The following is a 26,225-nucleotide window of genomic DNA, read 5'->3' on the forward strand; positions in this document are numbered from 1 at the left end:
GCTTAAAATTCAAGGTCGGGGTGCAGCGCAGGGAGGGCTCCCCCCCAGTCACTGCGGGCTCGGGCTGAGGGTTTTTTTGGAAAATAGTGATGCTGTCGTACTGGAGAAAATCCATGTGCTCCCTCAGAGGAGCACTATTGGGAATAAATGCTGGAAGCTGTTCCACTTGAGCAGATGGCTGAAAAACTTTGGCTGAGAAATAAATTGAGTATGACGGTCTGAGGGCCAATCACAGATGGATGAAATTCTAGTGATGTCCCAAATGTCCTGAACATAGAAGGTTCTCTTCTTTCCCCTTTTGTGCTAAAAAACCATAGTAGGATTTTTAATACAGGCTGGAAAAAATGTTGATGGAGTGAGACACAGAGATAACAGTTTAATGTCCTCTGGATCAGCGGCACATTTAGGGCAGCCCCGAGGTTGTGGCACCTCCAGGTTAGCAGTGGAAGAAAGTGCTGATCATGCAGGGACCACGATGGAAGGGCTGGGGAATGCCCCTCTGCTCCTTCAGACACAGCCTGATGCCCACATGCAACACCAGACATTCAAATATTCCTGTTGAATCCAAGTCGTGCAGAACCCAAAAGCAATTTTTTTTTCCTTCAGGATCTTTCAACCCAGCCTCAGGGCAGACTGGAAAACTGTGCTTTAACTGGTGTGACATGGAGAAGTCACCAGGAGCTCCTTGCCTTGGTTTGAGGCCATGTCCATAAACCCAGGGGTGACCCTTGAGGTGTGTAACTTTCACAACCACCCTCCCTCCAGTGCAGCACACAACAGGAGCCCAGAGCCCTGGGTTTCAAATCACGGGCTCTGGGATCCAACCCAGTGCAGATCCCAGACTTCAACTCATCTCTGCTCAGGCTCAGAAGGGAGATGAGCCACATTTCAAGTGGCACATGTCTTGCATGTCCTGAAAACACCCTGAGCCCAGATCCTCCCTTCCCAATTCAATTGACAGGATGCCATGAGAGCTGGTGAGGCATCAGCTGTGAGCTGGGTTAGTGCAGCCTGGCAGCCAGCAGCACCCGAGCCCAGCGGGATTCCACAGGGACCCAGTCCTCTGTAGTGTGAGGACAGGGGACAGAGCAATCCTGTGCCTTTCCTAGCAGAGAGATGAGGCACAGAGGTTGTGGTGATTGGGATGGGGCTGGCCCAGCCCATCCCCATGGGCACAGCTGTGAGCAGCAGGTGAGCAGCACTGACAGCACTGAGCCATGGAGAGCCCAGGGGCACTGAGCAACCACCCAAGGGAGCAGAGGGCACACAGGGGCAGGGCATCAACAGGAGGGGATAAAGGGCTGGGCTGAGGAACAGGAAGGGCAGAGGCTTGAAGCCTTCTGAGGTATTGTGGGGTCACTCTGTGTGGGTTGAAGCTTTCTGAATTGTATGGGGACACTCTGTGTATTGTGGCCATCTCAACCATGACAGCCCCACACACACACTCTGTTTTCCTCTCCTTGAACAGCTCCTTCCCATCCCTTATTTCTGGTGATGGGACGAGCTCATGCCAGTGGAGGCTGTTACAACCCAGCCCCAACACCCAATCTCATGGGGCAACGTCAGCAGCTTCCAACAGAAAAGATCTTCTGTGGTCAAGTGACCAGCTGGAAGGATTAGATGGGATTTAATCCTTGCTTCAGCCATACAGGACACCATAACCCCACAGAGCTGCAAAAAGGGTCTGTGCTGCCTGGGAAACCTTGGTGCCAACTTGCATTTGTTTGGGTATCAGCTGGTGATCTCTGGCCAGGTCAGTGACAGCTGTGACATGTGAGACCACACGGTGGGACTTGTCAGGACTCACTGGAAGCTGCATGAGAGGTGGACAGGGTTACAACATTTCCTGGCAGCCCTGTCTGAGAGTGCTGCCTGTGGCACTGGGACAGATATTAAAGGCTGGACTTAGCCTGCATCTGCAGTGCCCAGCAAAGGCTTTATCAAATGAGCTTATCAGCAATGCTGCTTATTCCTCTCAGCCAGCAGCTGAATTAACCACCCTCAGCCCTTTGTGGCAGATGCCCCTTTAAAACCCATGATTTGAAAACAGTCTTTGCATCTCAGGGATGTCTTTGGGGTTTTTAACAAATGTACCTTCACATTCATATAATCTATGTGGAGTCAGTAACACAGACAAAAAAAAAAAAAAAAAAAAAAGGAATGTGAAAAATTCCAGAGGGAAGAGCCTGCACTGTCAGTGCAGAGGGCAGGACACCCCACACCCTTGGGACTTTAGGCCAACCTCACTCCACTTTATGTTTACAGTTGAGTCTGGCACTCAGGGTGTCCTGCTTGGTCCCACACCAAGCTGGCAGAGGAACTTTAAATACTGGATAAGACTCTCCACAGAAGAAGAGGGGTTTGGGCTGGTGTGGAAGAGGTTTTACAGTGACTTCTGGGAGCCAGAGAGAAGTTTGATAAGAGGATCCATGTTTACCTGTGAAAGAATTTTCTACCAAGGTCGTTGACATAGAAACCAAGAAAGAAATAAGAGAAACCTGCAACTGCCTGTTCCAATGAGCACTTTGTCTCTTATGACCAAAGCATAAACTTATGAGTTTTGTAAGAATGTATAAAAAGCATGCAGGCTACAATAAAACAGGTCTGAAGCCTTCTGAAAATGGAGTGTGTTGCTTTGTGTTGTCTCTGTCTCAATTCAGGCAGGCTGGGCCCTGCTTTTGCACGGTGGTTGAGCAGGAAGGAGGAGTGCAGGTTTGGAGATGTTTCTGTTGTCTTCTCCAATGGCAGCTCCCACAGGACATGGCCAGTGCAAGCAGAGAGGAGGGGTGGGTGACACACACACCAAGCCTGGTGTTCCACTCCCCATGTCCTGGTACATGGCCAGGGCCACTCTCTGTCTCCACCATCAAAATTTGATAAATGATGTCATGGCTGTGGTGTGACAATGTGGTCCAAAGGCCCTGCACTGACCAGTACATAGGACAGCATGATCATGGTCAAACACTCCCCCTGATCTCCTTCCAGCCTGCAACAGTTTGTGCTTTAGAGACTTCCTGACCCAGAGTGAAAGTCCTTGTATTTAGTCATCCTCAATTCCTCAATGGTTTTCTTTTCCATGACCTTGTTTGTGAGTTTGCACCCCCCAGTAAAGTCAGAAACTCGAGTGCTTCATTATGAGCATTTTCTTTACCATTTCCTGATTAATCATCCCCGCCACCAGGGTCATTACAGCGGTTCTGGAGACCGAGCAGTGGCAGGGCTCATTGGCCAGGCACAGCAGCACACAGCCCTCACTCTGGAGATTTCCACAGGGTAACTGAGCAGAACCAGCTCTGGGCTGGGCCAGACCCACAGCCCCGGGAGGAGGCACGGGAGGGATCCAGCCACGGGGCCACAGAGCAGCAAGGGACTGGAGGGGTGGGGGAGGACGTCAGGGGAAAGCAAGACAAGGGGAATAGAGAATTGAAGCTGGAGAAACAGATGGATTAAATAGTTAATCTGTATTATAAACAGCACAGGTGAGAGTCTGCTACTGAATCTCTTAATCCAGTTATTACCATTCAGCGTGGTCATTTCCTCCCATTCTGATGCACCGCTCATCCTTCAGGTTTGGAAAAACAACAAACAACAACAAATAAAAAGAGACACAAAATAACTTTTTGTATGTTTGTGCAGTTTGGGATTTCCCTCCTGTAAAAATGTACCAGCACTTGTAGGGGAGAATATCTTTGGGAAGAACAGGGCTGCATCACCCATGTGTTGATGACTGAATATTCCTGAGTAACTCAGAGGTGACAAAGTTGATTCTTGGAGGCAAATCTGGGCTCCTGTCAGTCCAGCAGGGCAAGACAGAGCAGATGTGACTCCTGAGAATTTATTAGATGCAGATCCAGGGTGTTTGAGTGGTGGTGCTTTACCCTACAAACCACACAGGGGCCAGAAAACAGCGGGCACAGAACATGGGGAAACACAAAGGGATGGTTGGAAGGATGGAGGAAAAACTTTGAAAGGATGAGGGCAAAAAGGCCTGGGCCTGCTCACAAGTGATTTGTGACTCAGAAAGAGGAGGCAAAACTCCTGGAGTGTACATGCCCAGCTGCTGATGTCTCTCCCCATCCCTAGGCAGCCAGGAGTCCTTCCCAGGGTGGGAAGTGGCAGCAGTGCCATGGCAGGTGGTGTCCCAGTCCCTGTCACAGCCAGAGCAGCGTTACAGTGACGGTGGAGAGCTGACCTGAGTGTGACCCAGCACATCTGAAAGGCAGCAGTGGGAGAGCCCAGCGCCTTCCCCAGGGCTGTGTGAAAATCAAGTGGAGCCTCTCAGTGTAGGAGAGGGGCTGCTGGCTTGGGAAGGTGAATCCATCTGACACACAGAGCCCCGAGTCCCTGCTCCGTCTGAAGCTCAGGGAGCTGTAGGTATCTGTGGGGAAAGGGCTGCCCTGGATTTCCCAGCCAAGTGCTTTATGGCTCAGCTACATGCCACTGAATATGCTCAGACCCTCATTTCAGAAGTGAGCAAAGCAAGGATGCGCTGATCCTGGAGTTTCAGCCAGTTCTGGAGGTGTGTTTGAAGGCAACAGAGATTGTCTTCTAGCCCAGCACACAGACAGGGACTTGAGGTCCAAGATGGAGCGGATCCATCCAATAAGATGAATTCAGACATCACATTTCACGAAAAAGGACTGGATCCAGCTGCTTTTTTGGGAACCTCCTGGGATTTCAGCAGGCAGGTTGATTAAATGAGCTGGAACTTTCTCCAGCTGCATGCAATCACTTGACAAGCTGCCCCAAGAGTGCCCAGGACAGAGAGGTGCAGGTGGCAGGGGTAGCGAGCCCTCTGATCTTCAGAGCACTGGAAGGGGCTCTAAGGTCTCCTTGGATCCTTCTCCTCTCCAGGTGAGCACTCCCAGCTCTCCCTGACTCCAGAACAGAGGGGCTCCAGCCCTGGGAGCATCTCCATGGCCTCCCCTGCTCCTGCTGGTCCATGTCCTTCTTGTGCTGTGACCTGGATGCAATCTGAAGATTTCCCTTAGTGCTTCCTCTGGAGGAAAAATGATGCAGAGGACAATATTGTGCTAAAGCAGTGCTGGTCCCATTCCTTTACTGCCTGATTGGAAAATCATGTTCTCTAAAAAACAAAAAAAAGAAACAACAAAAAACCCCAACAAAATCAGCAACAAACCATACTCATTTGGAGGCATTTTCTCAGTACTGCATGGAATATTTGTGACTTAGCAGCAGCCACAACTTCTTGTTTTACCTCCACTTAGCAGCTGATGTGGCTTTGTGAGCCCTGCAGAGATTGCACAGTCCTCCTGGAGGGGCCAGGACCTTCTGCCTCCAGGATGAGTGCTGAAAGCCCAGCCTCCAGGAGAGATCTCTGGCTTCCCTCTGTTGGATTTCTGCCTTTGTGTGTAGGATTGGGAAGGGTGTTTTCCTCCTGAAGGCCAAGGGATGCTATCAGGGTGTGACTTTTTGAGTGACTCTGAAACAGAAGCTACCAGAGGAGAGGAGAGGAGAGGAGAGGAGAGGAGAGGAGAGGAGAGGAGAGGAGAGGAGAGGAGAGGAGAGGAGAGGAGAGGAGAGGAGAGGAGAGGAGAGGTCGTTCCCAAAGAAGGAGCCCAACCTAGCCTGACTCTTTTAGAGAAAAGCACCTGCCCCATCAGCCAAGCACTTGGTGTTGGCATTGCTGCCTGGAGCTCTCAGGCTGTGTCACTGCAGCAGAGCTCCAGCAGCAGAGCAATCCATCTCTTCCCTTCTGCCTCGGCACAGCCAGACATCCCCTGCAGGCACTCCTGCAGCACCTGCAGGCTCAGGAAGCACTGCTCTTCGAGGGGTTCTGTGGCTGGTGCAGGAGGAAGGGATGCTGACCCTGTGCAGCACTCACCTCTCCCCTCCTGCTGCTGTGTGGGGTAAAGGAACCGCTCAGACCACGAGGATCAAGCCCAGCACTCATCAGGCTTTTGCTAATCAGCTCAACATATGCAAATTGTGTAAAAAGTGGGCTTGGAGAGACCCCTCCGGCACAGGAGGGGAGGGACAACACTGCCCCGGGCTCCTTTCAAGCCCCAGAGGACTCAAGGGCTCTGGTTTAGGCTGAAGATGCTCAAATGTCACAAGCCTCTGGGGAGGGTCAGGATCTGGTGACACAACTTCTGGGACTGGATGGATGGATGGTGCTCAGAGGAAGGGACAGCAAGGGGCAATATGGGACTGCACCAGTTCTTACCTCACCAATGCCATTAGTAAGAAATTCTTCCCTGGGAGGGTGGGCAGGCCCTGGCACACGGTGCCCAGAGCAGCTGGGGCTGCCCCATCCCTGGCAGTGCCCAAGGCCAGGCTGGACAGGGCTTGGAGTGCCCTGGGACAGTGGGAGATGTCCCTGCCATGGCAGGGGTGGGATTGAAGGAGCTTTAAGATCCTTCCAACCCAACCCATTCTGGGATTCCTTGCTCCTGAGATGGAAGCAAACATGGACAGCCCATGGCACACATCACTACAGCCCCCAGTTAAGGTCCCCAGTGAGCTTCATCACAACAACATTCCTGCAGCCAGGGCTGGATTAGCACGTTGGAACTCTCCTTGCAAATCACATCTAATCAGCAGCAGCTTTTTTTTTTTTTTGTTTTTCCCAGGCATGCAGGTTGCTCTGGAGGGCTGGATCTGCCTGTAGAAATATGCAGTCACCTGACTGGGGCCTCGTCATCTTCACAGGCTGTTTTGTAAACAGTCATTATAAATAATAAATCAACAGCATGCTAATGAAATGAGCTCTTTTCAGGATGCTTTAGAGAAGCCTCTAATTTAATATAGAAGAAACTCTAATCTGCTCTGCCAAGTTACAAAGAGGATTAAACTATCTTCCAATAATGGTGAAATATTCAGGTTCTGTATTACCAGCACAGGAACTGAGGGAAGCATTCAGAGGCACTGAGGAGAGGTCAGTCCCCCAATCCTGTTGCATTTGAAGGAGAACTGTTGCACCACAGTGCCTGGAAAACCTATTAAATCCCAGATCCCACACCCATGAAAATCAAACTCTGCTATCAGATTGGTGGGCACTGCCTTCACCCTTCAGTGAATTTAAATAAATCTTTCTAAGTCACTGCTGCCATGAGTTGGTCATGGCCAAGTGGTGTTTAAATATGTAGGAAGGAATTTGTTGCTCCAGTGTGTTTTCATGTGAAGGAAGGACCTGGGGATAGCAAGGACCCAAGACACACTGAGGTCAGGATGGCAGGGACTGGGGACAAGCAAAATGAGTTGAATGAGTTTGCAATAAAATTTTGGGCCTATTTAATTTTAATTTTATTTCTGTGTACAGAACAGAGCATGGGTCTGAGAGCCTCGCCTTGCCTTTATTTTAGAGTCTGTCCTGAGAACCAGTTGGTTGAAATTCCAACAAAGACCCAGCACACAAACACAACCCTACAAGGACAAAGCAAGTGCTCAGAAGAAGGGGAAATGGAATAAATGAGTGAACATGGAAAGCTGGCTGGGAGAAGGTTGCATGAGAGGCTCGGGGGTTTTTCTCAGTGGGGCTCAGTGGCACGTGGAATTGAGAGGACTGAGCTGTTCTGTCCTATTCCACTGGTTCTTATGTGGGGAACCACATGAAATAGCCTTTCTTTAAAAGCCATTCATGGATTGATGAAAATCCCTGCCAGCCCAGCACCCTCAGCACTTCCCTACAATTCTCTAACCCAGCCTGGAGCTGAGATCCTGAGTGCCTGAGCTGGGGAATGTGACAAGGGAAAGCCTGAGATGTGCAGGAGGGTTGGGCAGTCAGGAGCAGGCTGTTCCTGGCCTAAGAGGGCACAGGAAGATCTGCAGAGCTGCCTCTGGGCATGAAGAAGAAGCAATGTCCAGCTGTAGCAGAGCCACAGACCCTTCACCAGCTCCACTGCCCTTCTCTGGACTCACTCCAGCACCTCGGTGTCTTTCTTGGGGGCCAGATCTGCAGGATGCAGAGCATCTGCCAGCACCCCACCCACAGCAGCAGGAGTTTTAGTCAGTGATCAACTCAAAGGTGTCCAGCAGACACATCAGAGATGATGACATTGCTCAGGAGAGCACAGGATGCAGTGCAGGACACCTGCACAGAAAAGGGAGGAGCTGCCCAGCCCAGAGCATCCCGTGGCTGCTGGGTGTCCTTGGTACCCATCACAGCCCCTGAATAAAGCAAGCAGAAACCAGCCCAGAGTGCCTGGGCAGCCAGAGCTGGTGCTGGATCAGAGCTCCCAAACAGCCCCCAGAGCTCCAGCTGCCAGCAGTGCCCTGGGGTCAGAGCAGGGCTGGAAGGAGCAGCCAGCACTCAATGCCTGATTATTTTCTCTCATTTCCTATGCAAGTCTCTCATCATCGAGTGATCCCCCAGTGACCCACAGCTGCACTGACACACGATGCTGTGCCTGCACTGGCATCCTACACCAGGAGTGCAGCTGCTGGGTTTGATACTCCAGCCTTCCTAGGTGCTGCATGAAACACAAAATACAGCCAGCCCCTGTCTCAGCAGAGCATGCAGCCTTCTGCAGAGGCACCAAAACATGCTTCACCTTCATGCAAGGTTTTAATAGATAGAGCACCTCTTGTCTATTCAATAAGGAACTGTGTCTGCATGGATTCAATCAAGTAAAACAGCTATCTCTGTGCCTGGGAGTTTAAAATGGCTCCAGGTTACACTTTATTCCCTTATTTGAAATATTAAAAAGCAAATTACTCCAGTGTAACAAAGAGTTGCTGTGTCATATTTACACAAAGGCCATATTCATACAACCATGGAATGGTTTGGGTGGGAAGGGACCTTAAAGATCTTCTAGTTCCCCCCCTGCCATGGGCAGGGACACCTTCCACTGTCCTGGGTTGCTCCAAGCCCTGTCCAGCATGGCCTTGGACATTCCAGGGATGGGGCATCCACAGCCTCCTGGGCAACCTGTGCCAGGGCCTCACCACCCTCACAGGAAAGAATTTCTTCCTAATATTTATCCTAAACCTGCTCTCTCTCAGTGGGAAGCCATTTGTAAGGCCCTTGTAAATGCTATTTCCATCTTCCTTTCAGGCTCCTCTTGGGTACCAGAAACCACACTGAGGTCCCCCCAAAGCTTCTCCTCCCCAGGTGAACATTCCCAGCTGTGCCAGCCTTCCCTCCCAGCAGAGCTGCTCCATCCCTCTGCTCATCCTGGAGCCTGTCCTGGACTCTCTCCAGCAGCTCCAGCTCCCTCCTATGCTGGGCCCCAGAGCTGGGTACTGCCTTTTGTCTGTGCTGGGAATTCTTGATCAAATTGGGCTGGGTTTGGCCATGGAAGCAGCACCCTGACCTGAATGAGGACTAATGCACCTTGCACCATGTCCTGAAGATCATTTATTTGAAATTCCTGGAGAACAGAGCAGAGTGCCCTGATGAAATCAGAGATGTGCCCAAAGTCACATTGCCCAAAGTCCCTTGTCAGCCAGAACCTCATCCTGCACCGCACCCCTGATGCCCTCCAGGGAACACCCACAGCAGGCAGGGCAGGGGAGCCAGGAGGGATGGCCACGGCTCAGAGAGGGGACACTGCAGCACAGGGGCTCTCCAGGGCCACCAGAGCCTCCTGCAGAGGGGGCAAAGCTCGTGTGCTACGGAGGTGTCTGCCGTGCCTGGCACCAGGGGCTCCCCAGGCGCGCTGGGGGGAGCTGCCCCGAGCTGAGCAGGGTGCAGACCCCAGAGGAGCTGCCACACACCCACCCTGCCAGCTGAGCAGGGTGCAGACCCCAGAGGAGCTGCCACACACCCACCCTGCCAGCTGAGCAGGGTCCCAGACCCCAGAGGAGCTGCCACACACCCACCCTGCCAGCTGCCCCCTGCTCCTGAGCACGGGCACAGCCCCCAGGCAGCTCAGCCAGCCCCGGGAGCAGCTCTGGGGTTCTGTGCCCATGGGTGGAAGTGGGGGATCCACAGCTGGAAGTGGAGCTTTCCTGCCCCGTGGGAGGCTGAGCAGCAGCTCCCCAAGCTGGCCACAAGCCCCAGCAGCCCCACTCTGCTGTGAGGCAGCAGCTCCCTGCCCCGTTTGCACAGGCTGTTCTCTGAAGGGTCTCTTCAGAGCTGAGGCAGCCCCTGGGGCTCCCTTGGCTGGCTAACACTGACTCATGAGTCACTGAAAATTACTTTTCAATGCTCAAACCCACGGGCTCGAGGGCAGGGAAGAGTTATGGTGACCCAGGCACCTAAAACCCAGTCCTGGAGCCGCTGTTCTGCCTGTGAATGACTGAATGAAGAGCCCTGAGCTTACAATAGGAGCAAAATCTCAAACAGAACACTGCCTCCCAGGTTTATCCCATTCTTCCCCCTGTGTTCCAGACCTTTGCTGTCTCCAGCTCAAGCAGCACAGTTGTCATGCAACTCTGATATTTGCTGTAAAAACAAAGCCCAGTGCAGCAGGCTGGCTGTGTGTGCTGCCCCAGTGCCTGTGTGCTCTGGGCACCTCTCCCAGGAGCACTTCACAGGATGTTCACAGCATCCAGCTATCTGCACGCTCAAAGCAAGGGAAGTTATGATGTTAGCACTGCCATGACCTTCAGAGACAGGGACTAATTATTCCCAAGCAGGCAGCTTAGTGCTGGGCAGCTGCTAATGAACACTGATAGGGAATGAAACGCATCCAGATGCAAATTGCAGCACTGCCTTAGGAGGTTTGTGAAGGAGATGATCCTGTGCTGGCTGCAGCTCCATGGCTTTGCTGTGGATGAACCTTTCAAGATTTCTGTCCACCTCAGTGCCCAATTTTTGCCCTCTCCCCACTTCCTCCCCAGCTGATCACAAACCAATGACCGTGGCCATTACCAGGAGCAGAGCTGTGTGCTGCAGGCTCAGCTCCACTCGCAGGATCCAGGTGTTGGTGTCCAGGGAGGCCTTGGCAGGGCAGGGGCTGAGGCACCACCTGCAGCATCAGCAGCATCATCAGCAGCAGCTCCCTTTTGTTTTGGGGTGTGAGGGGAGGGAGCTGCAGAGCAGAGCCAGGCAGAGTGGCAGACTGCTCCCAAGGAGGACACGCCTGTCCTGAGTGCCAGCCTTTGGACAATGCCAATCAGAAGGCAGTCCCTATCTAATCCAGCCTGCTCCTCTAATCAATACATTGGCAAAAATGCAGCTCAGAGCTAAGAGTAATAGCAATCTACCAAATAAAATGATTTTTTTGTTAAAGAATGATCAGTCTGCTGTATCTAAACTACTAGACTTAAGTAGCAGAATTTTACATAACTTGGGAACAGATAATCTACAAGGCAAAAATCACAATGATTTTTGATGACTCCTCAATTAGAATATATATAATTATGGGTCCTCCTGGCTGGGGGACCTGGAGCCCTTGGCAATAGTGACAGAAGCGCAGCAAAGTAAGGAAGGGCATAATTCTGAGGGCAGGTAATGCTGTGGGGAGCAGAAAGGTGGGACAGAGCAGCTGGAGGCACCTCTGAGCAGGTCAGGTGGCAAAAGGAGCAGTTGCTGGTTCCCACACAGTCAAAATGCATCCCTAAAAGCTGAGTGTGCTTTGCAGGGAAAGCTGAGCTGAGGGCTGTGACTGCCATCACCCCTGGCAAGGCCCTTCCCAGGCAAGGGAGGGGTGATAATGGCTTGTCTGTTGTCAGCCTCCTGGAGGAGCCTGGGACACCCTGGCAGGCTGTCATCAGCACGAGCTCGCTGCCTGCTGCTTGGCTGCCCGGCCAATTCCACCTTGCACAAGGAAAAGCAAACACAAAGAGGAGGTTGCAAAAAATTCAAGCGCCCTGAAGACAGGAAGTGTCAAAATCCAGGCTGCCCGCTCAGCCTGGCTTTGGCAGAGCTCAGGATGGCAGCAGGAAAGGAACACGTCTTACATTTGATGAGGGGAAACATGCCTTGCTCCGTGTTGGAGAAGTTCAGGCTGTGGAAGGCTGTTTGATGTTCTGCTTCCCCAGCATCTCCAGTGGGTGTCCTGGCCCTGCTCAGGGCAAGCTCCTGATGCTGTGGTGGTGATGGAAGTGTTTGTCCCTTCCGGGCTGGGCTCTGGGATGCATAATTCTGATTTCTGGGCTCCTTGAGATAAAAGTATCAGTATCAGTGGGTGTCCAGGGGAGATCTCAGCCTGCACTGCCCCTGCCTGGCAATGAGGGCTGCTCCTGCTGCTGCACTGAAGCTCCTTCTGACAATGAGCACGGACAGCTCTGCTTAGACCCCCCTTTGCCTCTGCTCTGCCAGTGCCTTCCCAGCAGGGAGGGGTGCAGGGCACTGCAGACAGCCCTGCTACAAGCAGCCAGTCCTGCAGGGCTCCTCAGCCTGTCAGCATGTGCAACTCCAGCAAGGACCAAGCTCCTACCAGCCTCCTTCCCTCTCATCTTGGATGGACACAGCTGAGTGCACCAGGACTTTGTCAGAGCTCATTTCAGGGGTCACATCCTGCTCTCACCCCATACCATCCACGATCTCACAGCTTGCTGTTCAGTCAGGGTTGTCCTGTGGGCAGTGGTGTGATGGTGGCAGAGGGGCTCCCTCACACCTCATTCCATCACTGCTCTGGGATCTGAGCCCCCCAGCTTCCTCAGCCACCCCTCCTCAGACCTGTGCTCCAGAGCCTTTCCCATCTCCATCCCCTTCCCTGGACATGATCCAGCACCTCCCTGTGTGTCATGTGGAGGGGTTGGGGCATGGGCTGCACTCAGTGATCTTGAAGGTCTCTTCCAACCAAGCCATTCTGTGAATTCTGGGAATCTTGAGAGCCCCAGAACTGAACCCAGTACATGATTTCAGTGCATCCTGGGGAAAAAAAAGAAGATATTTTTAGGTGTAAGTAAGATTATCAGGAGTTCTTCTGATCAAATATCCACAGAAAATAGCAAAGGACATCCGTAAGGCTATCCCTGGGCACACTGAGGAGCACACTTTGGTTCAGCAGGTAGGACTGGACACTCAGAACATCCATCAGGCAGGTTCAGCTCTGAGCTGCTGGACTCAGCTGCAAGGTTAGAGCAGCCCAGTGGGATCTTCTACTCACAGACAGAGAGCTGAAAAAGAACCTTGGGCAGTCAGCTGCTCCATCCTCCAGCTCAAAACAGGGCTAATTTAAAGACTAAATCAGGCCTTATCTTTCTTATGGGTTGTAAATAAACTGTACAATTCCAAAGTCAGTGCAGAGACAAGAGATCTTCTTGTCAAGAGCATTAACTCAGTCTCAGTGTTTTGCAGGGAGCAAGAGCTTCAAGTTTCTTGGTCATTTTTGTTTATATAAGCTCCAGTTGACCAGTGACAGAAAAACTGGCTGAATTTTACCTGGCAGGACTTCTAAGAAATATTCAGTTTCATGGCAAAATGCATCTGCTTGACAAAATGGGACTGCTGGCTCATGTGGTGATCTTGGTGAAGACTCAGAAGGGATGGTTTCCCTAATCCCTAATTCCCTAATCTGGCCCTAATCCCAGGGCCAGAGGTGAAGTCATCCCATGAACTGACAGAATGAGATCAGGAGGCTCCTTCAGCAGCACAGAAACGTGACCATCCTGAGGAGTCTGGGCACCCCTGCAGTTAGCAGTGGCACCAGAGATGCCAAAGCCAGCAAAGCTGAGTTTGGACAGGCTCCACCGAGGTGTCAGGGTGAAGTTTCCCTTGCTGCAGGAGACAGCTCAGCCCAAACACCTCGTGCAGTTGGAAAGGATAGTCACTTCCAGCAAAGTTGGAAGGACCAGCTCTTTATGAGACTCGATGCTAGAATTCCCACATGCCTTCTGGCTGGAAAACCATAGGAAAATTGTCCCAGTTTGAACAAAGCCAGGCTGTCTCCAGACCACTTTGTCTCCAGCAGAAATGCATGTTCCTGTCCCTGGGCTCGCTGTAAGCTCTGCATCTGCAGCCAGCTTGACTTGGGCAAAGTGGGCTAAATGAAGAAAAAGAGAAATCTTCTTGTTGACTTGTGAAGAGGAGGCATCAACACTCATTTCTGTTTCTTGATATATCTGCCTTATCATTTAATGGACCACATGCCCCACTTCTAGGGATGGATGACAGGTCTAGATGTTAAATATTCTCATCAATGCATCTCCTTCATTACCACACCTGAAGAAATCCCATTTCAGTGCAGAGCTGCCTGCCTTGGCCCCTCTCTCTGACCACAGCCTCTCCCTAGGATGGGTTCACCAAGAACCAAAAGCAACAACCACGGCCAACCTTTCCTGCCTGCAGGGTCGTGGCTCTGGGACACTTGTGTGTGACTGGGGGTGGCTGCACAGCTGCAGCACAAGCCAAGTGTCCTGAGAGGAGGCACTGGAGAAGACTGCAGCGATTGCATTGTGATACAGAAGAAGTGTTAGAGCTAATCCATTGCCATCTGTCTTTATTTTGCTAACCCGTTCAGTTGGACGCCACAGAAGTGCATTCACAGCAGATGAGCTGGGAGAGCCGTGGCATGGCAGCTCTTGGATTACTGGCATGAAAAGAATCCTTTTGTTCACGAGCCAGGAAGATTAGCTGCTGCCACGTCTGTGTCTGGTTTGTAGGACAAGAAAGAGAAGATGCAGCTCTCTTGCTGCCTTGGCCACTGCTTTGTGGCATCCCAGCTCCAGCTCTTTTCTCACCTCCCTCTTGCTTTATCTTTCCTCTGCTCCTTCCTTCCTGCTCTCTCCTCATCTTGAGCTTTCCCTGTCTTTTCCATCTGCTTCTCTCCTCTCTTGGCATCTTCTCTGCTTCTGCTTGAGTGCACACAATATCCCTTCTCCTCTTCCCCGAGTTCAGGCGGGCAACAGAAAAGTTCAGAGCAGCACAAGCTCCTCTCCACCGAGGTGCTTTACCTGCAGCCCCCGCTGCGAGAAAAATTGGCTCGCACCACCTGATCCCAGGCAATTTTGCTCACAGCGGGCGCTGGGGATAAAGCGCTCCGGCGGCTGCGTGCCTCTCACCGGCGGGGCTGGCCGTGCGGGGCTGCTCCGCGGGACGGGGCTGCTCCGTGGGACGGGGCTGTTCCGTGGGACGGGGCTCCAGCCGCACCCCACGGCCCGGCTCTGCCGAGGAGCGGCAGCGTGACCCACTTAGAGCTCCCCGATGAGCTCAGGCACGGCGTGAGCCGAGGTTGAGAAGCGCTCCTCTCAGCAGGCGCTCAAGCCCTCGGTGTCCTTCCGCTCCAGGAGCGCCACGCTGGGAGGAGATGCCCTTGAGATGGCCTGGAGATGCCCTGGAGATGCCCTTGAGACACCCTGGAGATGCCCTTGAGATGTCCTCGAGATGCCCTTGAGACACCCTGGAGATCCCCTGGAAATGCCCTGGAGATGCCCTCGAGATACCCTGGAGATGCCCTGGAGATGCCCTTGAGATTCCCTCAAGATGCCCTTGAGATGCCCTCGAGATGCCCTTGAGATGCCCAGGAGATGCCCTGGAGATGCCCAGGAGATGCCCTGGAGATGCCCTTGAGATGCCCTGGAGCTGCCCTGGAGATGCCCAGGAGATGCCCTTGAGACACCCTGGAGATGCTCTTGAGATGTCCTCGAGATGCCCTTGAGACACCCTGGAGATCCCCTGGAAATGCCCTGGAGATGCTCTCGAGATACCCTGGAGATGCCCAGGAGATGCCCTGGAGATGCCCTTGAGATTCCCTCAAGATGCCCTTGAGATGCCCTCGAGATGCCCTTGAGATGCCCTGGAGCTGCTCTGGAGATGCCCTGGAGCTGCCCTGGAGCTGCCCTGGAGCTGCCCTGGAGCTGCCCTCTCCGCGGTACCTGCGGGCTCTCTGCAGAGCACAGAGGAGCCGGGGCTCTCTCTGGGTTAGGGGCAGGGCACAGCCCCAGTGCAGGGCAGCAATGCAGGGTTGCACAGCAGCTCCTGCTCGCCGGGCTGGGGGCCCCACGGGCGTGACCCTGCCTCCATCGGGCACACCCGGGCTCTGCCATGCGGGTCCCTGCCGAGATCAGAGCTGCCTCCTGCTGACTGCTCCCCTGGGGGAGGATGGATCGCGGGGCTGAGGCAGGGAGGGCGGGTGGGACCTGTTCCTATTCCTCCATCTCGCCCTGGCAGGTAGGGAGCCGGGCATGCAGCAGCAGCTGGCACCGCCCTGCCCCTCCCCGGGCTCCAGGAGCACTGGCATCATGTGCAGGGCACACTGACCTTGGGGCTGCATTCCCAGAGAGATGCTGGAGAACAGGACCCTCCCCCACAAGCTGCTGGGGAAATGCAGCCTGGGACAAGCCAGGATGGCTGGGGGCACTCACAACCTGCTCAGTGTTGTGGAGGGTCCCAGCCTGCTCTTGTGACACCCGTGACTCTGCCCTGTGCACTGCAGTTACCAGATCTGTGCCACAGCCAGCATTCCCAAACACAGCACTGCTGCAATTGCAGACACTTCTGTGTGGGGTAAAAGGGGTAAAGAGAAGTACTGGTTTGTTTTAGGTGTTGTCAGTCCCTCCCCAACAGAGGTGAAAACTCACCCAAGTAAAAAAATTCCCTGGAAATAGGTCTCCAATAGCACCTGAAGCGGATGAGAGTGATGGTGTGCCTCCAGGAGCCAAGCTGCTCCCTGTCCCCCCAGAGACTCAGTCCTCCTCCAGCATCCTTCACAGCTACCTCTGACTTTCAATCCACATTCGTGAAAAAACTTCATAATCTCCCTGACTAGGGAAGGTTTTGGGTCATATACAGATGGATGGAAGGAAATTAATTTTCTGCTTGGGCACTGAATCGTCCTAGGAGAAGACCTTCATCTCACACTGCAGCTCGCTGGACCATGCCAGCCTGTTGAATTTCCTCGTGTGACACCATGGGGGGCTGTTTGGGCCCTTCACAATCAAATAAGAGTCAGAGATACATTAAAGATGAGAAATGAGAATTCCTGTCCCCTTACAGGGTGAACCCCAGCTTCTCCCATTGACAGAAACACAGCCAGAATTTGACCCCCATGGTTTTCAGAGCTGGTCAGTAATTTGGGGGTGGCCAGTGCCTCCAAAACTCTGCACATTCATCAACATGGGGGTCTCCACAACATCCAGAGCTCTCCAGGGTCCCATGCTGGTCAAGTGGTTTGGGGTGTTACCAGCCAGGTACCTGCAGTCACCAAGGGTTTGGAGACTCAAACTCCATGAGGAGTTTGTGCTGCTTTGTGCCATCTCCGGAGAGCCAAGAGGGAACCTCATGCCCTTGCACATCTCATCCCTGCACTGGCTCAGCAGCTGGACACCTCTGCAGCCAGACCAGACCAGACCATGGCATCTGCAGCTTCCAAACCATCCTTGTGCATGGATCTTTGTCAGTGGCAGTGGCTTTCCCATTCCCGTGCTGCTCCCTTAGGCTTGGGAGCAGCGTGGGGGCAGCATTTGTGTCTGATGCTCCTCACTCCTCGGTGCCTCCAGGGGTGGAGCCCCGGTGCAATCCTGGGGCTGGATGGGTGATCAGGGCCAGCTGGGCGAGGGGCAGGGCTGGCAGGGAGGGTGTCCATGCTGTACCAGCAGGGCAGGGTGCCTGCAGCTGGGCTCCTGGGTGCCCTGGGAGGGGGATGTGCTGGATCATGGCTGGTGGGAGCCCTGCCAGCACCCCTGGATCAGATGGGAGCTGAAGGGCTGCCTGGCTCTCCGTGACTCAGCAATAATGCTTTGGGTAGTTAACATTTCATTATCATTTTTAAAGGCTAAGTGGCTTTTACCACCTGAGAAGTATATTAATGGCCCCAGTAAAACACTCCCCTGAGTGCCCTAATGCTTCTGTTATATCGATTCATTTCCCCCCTCCCCCCTTTCCTTCTTTCTTTTTTAAAACATTTTTTCTCTCTCCCTGCATGTATTCCCCCATTATGAAAAATACACACTCATTTATACGGTGCAGACAGGGGGAATAATGCTGTTCTCCACCTAATAACACTGCTGAATCCTCCCTTCCTTACTTGCTTATTACTCCCCACAGCAGAGAGACAAGAGGCAGATGGTGACAAATTCCTTCCCTGCCCCCACAGATGATCAGCTTATTCCTGGGTCCCTGGGTTGTTCCCAAGGGCATTTCTTGGTGTTTGGAGGTGGCTCCTTCAGCCTCTGGAAGCCTCTCCCTCGGGTTGTGTTTCTTGCATCTTGTCTCCTCACCTCAAGAAAGGCATGGAGGGGCTGGAGCATGTCCATGGAAGGGAACTGAGCTGGGGATGGGTCTGGAGCCCCAGGAGGGGCTGAGGGAGCTGGGAAGGGGCTGAGCCTGGAGCAAAGGAGGCTCAGGGGGGACCTTGTGGCTCTGCACAGCTCCTGACAGGAGGGGACAGCCGGGGGGTCGGGCTGTGCTCCAGGGAACAGGGACAGGAGGAGGAAAAGGCCTTGATCTGTACCAGGGGAGGTTCAGGTGGGACATGGAGAAGAATTTCCTCACTGGAAGGGTGGCCAGGCATTGGAACAGGCTGCCCAGAGAGCTGGGGGAGTCACCATCCCTGGAAGTGTTCAAGAAGTGTCTTCCAAGAAGAAGGCCTTGGAAGAGATCTCCAAGATGATCAAGTCCAACCTTTGACTGACCAGCACCCTGTCAACAGCCCAGAGCACCGAGTGCCACCTCCAGTCATTCCCTGAGCATCTCCAGGGATGGGAGCTCCACCACTGTCCTGGGCAGCCCCTTCCAATGCCTCTCCACCCTTCCAGTGAAGAAATCCTTCCTGATGTCCAGCCTGAACCTCCCCTGGTGAACACTGGGGCTGTGTCCTCTTGAAGATCTTCCCCCCCACAAATGCAGACCCCCAAACTCCTGGGTGCCACCTGTACAGGCCAGGCAGGAGCCTCCCAATCCAGATTTGGTTGCTGCTGCTGCTGGGTCCCACAGTGAAGGATTTGCTATGGCAGCAGTGGCACCAAGCGAGCTCCTCTGAGTGACCAAGAAGGCCAAGGGCACCTGGCCTGTAGCAGGAACAGTGTGTCCAGCAGGACCAGGGCAGTGATTGTCCCCCCGTGCTGGGCCCTGCTGAGGTCTTTTCCAACCAATAAATACTTCTGTGATTCTATGGAATAACTTCCAAGAAGTGATTCTCCTCTCCCCTCCAGCCCTCTCATCAAAAAGCCATTTCTGAGAGATGGAATGCCAGTTTCAGCAGTCAGGGAAGCAGGGAGCATCCCTGCCAGCAACAGCCCAGGCTGGCCCAGGCACTGACCAAGCTCTGCTGGTGAAGGTCACAGCTCAGAGTGCTCCAGACCCCCACAGGACTCTGTGGAATCAAACTCTCCTGTGATGCTGTGAACTCTGGGCTCTCAGCTCAAGGCAGCTGCACCCTCAGATGTGCATCCTCCCATCCCTGATGTTGAGCAGGAGTTGCAGGAGGAAGGCAGAGCACCCTTGGGTCAAAGCTGAGGCAATTTAGCACCAGTGGCACCAAAGCTCAGAGTGTAACACAACACACCAGTGGTGTCATTATACCCAGTCACAAAATGGAATTTTTCACAATCAGCAGGGATGGACCTTGGGATGTTTTAAACCCTTCTTTTCTGGCTGGGGAGCAGCCAGCAAAACAAGGCAGGTTGCAGTGTGACTTACCCCTAAGTGCCACCCCAGCTCAGCTGGGGAAAGGGCAGCTTTGGGCTTCCTTCTTCCTTGGGAGTTTCTTGCAATTTTTCTGTTCTCAAAGTTTTACCTAAAGATTGGCAGTCCAGTTCCTGCCACATAAAGTTACCTGCTTGGCCATGGAGCACCATGACCCCAGTGCCCACCCACAGAGGCTCCAGTCCTCAAATCCTCAGCTTTCCCCATCTCTAAATCTGGGGAAATGTGCTCCTACCAGAATTTATTCCTCAACAGGCAAAGCCTCTATTCTCTGCTGCTTTTCTAAATGACCTTTCCCTATCTTGTCATGATTCCCGATCTAAACTATATGGGACAGGTGACTTCTTCTCATTGTCTCTAACATTTGTTGATGTAAAATGGATTTCTTATCTCTGATGAAATACACCTCCCCTTTTCTCATCCTTTTTTTATATTTTTTGCTATTCTCAGGCCAGTATTTCAGGTGAGCGAGAGAAATTAATTTGAGCAGTTTCTTGTCTCAGTCCCTTTCTCCTCCAGGAGCTCAAAGGCAGTTTCCTGCACTGCCCAACCCCCAGGGAGGGAAGTTGCAGGCATCCTTAGGAGCCACTGAACCTTGCTCCAGCCCAGAGGGACTCAGCCCTCCCCTCCTCTCCTCCAGCCCTCGACATCCCTTGCATTTCTATCCTGACCCGGGCTCTCCGCATGCCAGGCAGGGGTGTGCTCCCCCGCGGCTCTCCCGGCTCTGCAGGGAGGAGCCGGGACGGCTTGTGGGGAAGAACAGCAGCAGCAAGGAGGGAAGGAGGGAGGAGGGTGTCACCAGGAGCGGGCCGTGGCTCTGTCTGTCCTCTGTCCGTCCGGTCTGGGCGCCCGCAGCCGCCTCCGGAGCGGGAGCTGGCAGCTCGCTGGCACGGCCGCTCCCTCCGGGTCATCCCGGGGCTTCGGGGCTCCAGCCCCGCACACAGCGGCAGTGGCAGCGGCAGGAAGGGCCTTCCCTTCCCGGGAGCTGGGCTGAACCTCCAGGAGCTCCCCGTGTCCTCCACGGAAGGGATTCCCTGACTGCTCCCGGCCTCCCCAGCTCCTCTCTCCGCCCTGCCCACTCGGCACTGGCACCCTAAAGCTTTATCCCTTCTCTTCCCTCTGCGTGCCCCCTTTCCCACCCTGCTCCTGCTCCTGCCATCCCCTCGGGCTCCCTGGCATGCTGCTGGAGTGGAGGGGACACGGCTGCTGGGTGGATCTGCGAGATAACGCTGAGATGAGGAAGCTGGCTGAACTGATGCCCAAGTCTGCAGACTGTCACATTCAGAGCTGCTCTCCTGCAAGTGAGAAAATTTGGTCCCGATAGTAACACTTGGATCGCTGCTTTGCACAGATGTAACTCCTTTCTCCAGCTTCTGTTTTAATACGCTCGTTCCTGCCTATTCCTGGAGATGCAGCTCGGTGCCGGATGGAGGGAGCAGCCCAAGACACCCAGTCAGCTTCACTCTGCAGCCAAGGGGCTTCCCATTGTTCTCCCAAAAACCTGCCCAGATCTGGAGATCTCCCACCCCAGGGGCTCACAGCACATCCCGCTCAAAAAACCCACCCAGCCCTCAACCTCCGTTCTGTCACTTCCTGGGACGGGAGATTTGAGCGCCGAGAGCTCCACACCACGCCCTTGTTTTCCTCCGCCAGGCCGTGCTACCTGTGCCAGGTGTGGCGGAGGGAGAGGGCCGAGGCGATGCCCTTCAAGAGCACGCTGTGTTCCTGCAGCCATGCGTTGTCCTGGCAGCCCCGGCTGGAGCGGGATGGGCGGGACCGGGATGGCTGCAGCTGCAGCAGGAGCTGCCTGGCTTTGGGGCTTTCCGATTCACAGCCCTAATGCAACATTAATGGGCTCTGCTGGCGCTGAATATTTATAAACCCAGGAGCAAGTTTCTGCCCGTGCACCGAGAAGCCGGGGGCTGCAGGGCAGGGAGCAGCGCACGGCCTCTGGCTCGCCTGGCCAGGACCCTGCCCACGCCCCAGGCAGTGGGACCTGCCCCGTCCGCCCGCCTGGGAAGGGGAAGAGGACGAGAACAGGGAGGATCCAGAGCTGAGCTGTCTGCAACACCTTTCCCTCCCCTTTCGATCCTACATCTCTGCCTAAATTTGTGGAAAACCACACCAGCTCCACCAGCCCTCTTCCCTCCCCTCTCCTGCCATCCCTCCCAACACCCCTGTGCTGCCATAGCTTTTCCCAAAGCCTGACTCTCCCAGCCAGCGTCCCTTGTCCCCATCCTCTGCTCCCCTCAGCATCCCCTCCTCTCCCCGAGCAGACACCTCCCTTCCCAAACACTGCTCTCTTCAGCTCTCCTGGTCTCAATTTCGAGAATTTCTCAGGACTCCTTCCCACCTTTCTGCACATCCCGGAGATGCCAGGACCTGCTGGCTGCATGGCCCTGCCCTCCTCCTACTGTGTCCCCGTGGCAGCTGAGCCACACAAACCACTGCTGGGGGAGGGTGGCACTGCCCCACCAGAGGACTGTCCCCACCAGGGCAGGAAGGACACCCTGAGGAGAGCCTGTGCCAGCCCCCTGCCACTCCATTCCCCACTGCTCTGCACGGCAGCCCGCAGCGACTGCTCCTTTTTCAGAAGGAAAACCACATGGAAAAAATGTATTTTTTTTCCATTTTTAACCAGTTTCAAAGGGATCCTCTGCTTTTTTTTTTTGTTTGTCTCTTGGAATCTTTTGTGTGGAGGTAGAATGAGAAATCGCCCTGCTATGGCTATCTGGCCAGCCAGAGGGAGATGCCAGCCTCCAGGGGACATCACCTTTGGAGTGCAGGGACCTTCTCTCCCACCCAGCCTCCTCGGACCGCTCTTCAGGTGGAAAGCCCTCCTTGGGGGTGGAGGGAGAGCCCAGCAAGGCTCTCACCCACCTGGGGTGATGCTGCAGTAGAAACACGGTTGGGCTCTCCTCCAGCTCACCTCACCTTGCACCAGGCACTGCAGCTGAGGGGGCTGGGGGGTCCCGGGGGCAGGGACATCCCCCCTGCCCATCCCCATCCCCGCTGCCCCGGGAGTGCCCGTGGCCCGGGCCACCTCTCGCCTCTCCTGTCTGAGCCGTCAGCTGCAGCAATGAAAGCACCTCCCCTTCCCAGCTCTACATTAAAAGAGCCGGACCTAAAATTAATTTAGCCCTGCTCTTTGTTGTGGACAATACAGAGGGGATATTGTGTGTGGGGAGAGAAAGACTTTTTGTTTGGGTGAGGAGACAGCGGCGGTCTGTTCTTGCGGACATCTGAAAACAAGGCTGGGAAGAGCGGCCCTTTAAGTTCGGCTGAAGCAAAAACACACAGCCCCATCTCACAATTAAACACAGTATCAAACCGAGAAAGGATCAATTGAGCCTAAAACAGAAAGCTCCCCATGTGACAGATTCCAGAAAGTACGTGATACACCATGCCCAGGGCTAGTACATGCCTGCTGTGTTTCCCAGTACATGATTAATTTGACTCAGGGCAGGAGGCTGCAGGCAAGGGATCTGCAGCACACACTGAAAAGTTTTAACACTTTGAAGACTGGAGGCGCGGCTGAGCGCCGGAGACAAAGGCAGAGGCGGAGGCGGGCGGTGGGAGCACGGGCTGGATGGACCCACGGACAGCCGCTGACTCGGTTTTCAGCCCGTCGCCAGCACGGGGTGTGCTTCCCGCTGGAGGCCAGCCCCGGCATCCCCAGGCAGCATCCCGCCTCCATCCCGCGGGGGCTGCTCCCCACGGCCACGCTCCCGGGGAGGATTTGGGGCTGGGGGTGCGCAGGGCAGTCCCTGAGCTGCGGTGCCATCCCTCGGGTGTGTGACAGGGATCGCCGGGGGAGGTTTGTTTCCCTTTGCCGGGCTCACAGGTGACCTTGGAGATGCGCAGATTAGAAACAATTAATATATTAGTCGCTTAATTGCTGGAGAGTGCAGATGAAGCCAGCGGGCACTTTCCCCGGGAGGCAAGGGGTGGCGCTGCGACACCAGCGGAGCAGCCTGTCCTGGTGGGGTGCGGGCTGGGGACACTGGGGTGACAACCCCCAAGCCGCCCCTCCCCGCCCTCCCCTGGCTGGCCACGGGGGCACACGCTTGTCTAAGGGCAGGATCCTGGCCGAGGGGCGCAGGCTGAGGATGCAAGGGTGGCACCCCCAGAGCTGGATGCCCTCTGTTCCCCCCGCCCAGCTGCTGGGGACACAGCCCTTCCAACGTCACCCTGGCTGAGGGGGGCAGGCTGGGGACATGGGGGCGGCATGCCCAGAGCTGGGTCCCTTGTCCCCCCCTGCCCACCCGACGGGGGCAGAGCTCACTGCCCTGTGCAGGGTCTGTGCCACCAGCCCTGCACTCCTCGCCGTGCAGGTGGTCCCTGCTGCCAGCCCCCAGGCTGCCATCCTGGGGGCAGTGTAGGGCACTGGGGTGGCTGCTGTGCAGCAGCAGGGCTGGCATCGCTGGGCTCAGACTGTGCAAGCCATCCCTGAAAGCAAACAGAGCCCAGGCTGTGACAGCACTCCCCAGGATGGCTGGACACAGGACTGCACAGCTCTGCTTGTTGCCAGCACATTTTCCTAGGCCTGGGAACGGTTTTAGCTTGGGAGTGACATTCCCCAGCCTCAGCCCCCAGCTCTGGACCCTGCTCAGTGCCACAGAGGTGCTGCAGCCCATCACGGGGAGCCCTGAGATCCCCTGTCCCTGGGGGAACACACCTCACCCGGGGCTGCTCTGATCCCTGCTGCACTGAGCCTTTAACCAGCACGACTTCTCCAGAAATATCTCTGTCAACAGGGCAATCCAGGCTGTCTCGTGAAGGAAGCAGACCCACAAGCTACCGGGGGATGAGCCACGCAGAGCTTTGGCACCGAGCAGCTCCCTTTTTCAGGCAGCTCTCTCACGTTAAAGTGGCTGAGCCGTCCACACGCGGGATGTGGGGCAGGACGGAGCTGGGGAGCAGCAGGGTCAGCCCATCCTCGGGCTGTGACCCCCTCCTGTATAAAATGCAGCCCGTGCTGCCTGCCTCACCGAGGGGCTCTGTTCATTATCCGCTGCAAAGTGCTCCGAGATGCGCGGATCAAAGGTGCCGGCGCAGCTCCAGCCTGATGATTATTGATCATCCCTTCCCAGCCGGTCCCGAACGAAGGCAGCGAGCCCTGAACGCCCAGGAGCCCAGGGAGGGCCCAGCAATCGACTGGCGATTTTTACTGCGGATGACCCGAGCCAGGGAGCAATTTCTGTTCATCCATCAAGGAGGATCCAGGCGTGAGCAAACAGCCAGGTCATGGGCATTCATTTTATTATTAAATCCTAAAGGGGCCGCGGCTCGTGCAGCTGGATGTAAGTGATCTTCCTGTTCAGAAGACGAGCTTTGAATTTAATTTTGCAGCCTGGCTGATAGACCTGGGGATGACTCAGCCAGAAGAACCAGCTAGGCCTTCTCCTCGGGGAGGAGCAACACAACCAAGAAGAGTCAGGGGCCAGCTCCCAGCACAGCACAGCCCTCAGGTCCCTCCTGGAGCTCCCGTTGTCCCTGCTTCGCTCTCCTGTCCTCGTGCACCATGTGCCAGGGTGGCTGAGCTCACGTCGAGGGCTGTGCCTGTGCTGGGGACAGGCTCTGAGCTGTGCTACCCCAACACAGGCATAGGTGGAGTGAATTGTAACAGTGCTCCGGTGGTGAGAGCTGCCCCTGGAGCATGAGCAGCGCGTGTGGATTCACCCTGCATGGCTGTGCACACACATCACCCACCGCAGAGGTGTGCCACTCACCCTGCATGGCTGTGCACACACATCACCCACCACAGAGGTGTGCTGCACACCCTGCATGGCTGTGCTGCACACCCTGAATGGCTGTGCCACACACCCTGCATGGCTGTGTCACACACCCTGCATGGCTGTGCACACACCCTGCATGGCTGTGCACACACATCACCCACTGCAGAGGTGTGCCGCACACCCTGCATGGCTGTGCCACACACCCTGCATGGCTGTGCCACACGCTGCATAGCTGTGTCACACACCCTGCATGGCTGTGCCACACACCCTGCATGGCTGTGCCACACGCTGCATAGCTGTGTCACACACCCTGCATGGCTGTGCCACACACCCTGCATGGCTGTGCCACACTCTGCATGGCTGTGCCACACACCCTGCACGGCTGTGTCACACTCTGCATGGCTGTGCACACACCCTGCATGGCTGTGCCACACTCACTGCACACCTGAGCCACACACTCTGCGTGGCTGTACACACACCCTGCACAGCTGTGGCACACTCACTGAACAGCTGTACACACACATCACTCACTGCAGAGGTGTACCACCCTCATTGCTCACCTGTACCATGCCATCCTGCCCAGCTCTGTCACACTCCCTGCACAGCTGTACTGCACCAACTGCACAGCTGCACCACACTCCCTGCACGGCTCTGCTCTATCACACACTCCCTGCACAGCTGCACCACACTCCCTGCATGGCTGTCACACTCCCTGCACAGCTGCACCACACTCCCTGCATGGCTGTCACACTCCCTGCACAGCTGCACCACACTCCCTGCATGGCTGTCACACTCCCTGCATGGCTGTCACAGTCCCTGCATGGCTGTCACACTCTCTGCACAGCTGCACCACACTCCCTGCATGGCTGTCACACTCTCTGCACAGCTGCACCACACTCCCTGCACGGCTCTGCTCTATCACACACTCCCTGCACAGCTGCACCACACTCCCTGCATGGCTGTCACACTCCCTGCACAGCTGCACCACACTCCCTGCACACCCACACGCTGCTTCCTGCACCACCCCATGCATGGCTGCCCCCACAATC

Source organism: Fringilla coelebs (genome assembly GCF_963513975.1).
Source record: "Fringilla coelebs genome assembly, chromosome: 15".
Lineage (NCBI taxonomy): Eukaryota > Metazoa > Chordata > Aves > Passeriformes > Fringillidae > Fringilla > Fringilla coelebs.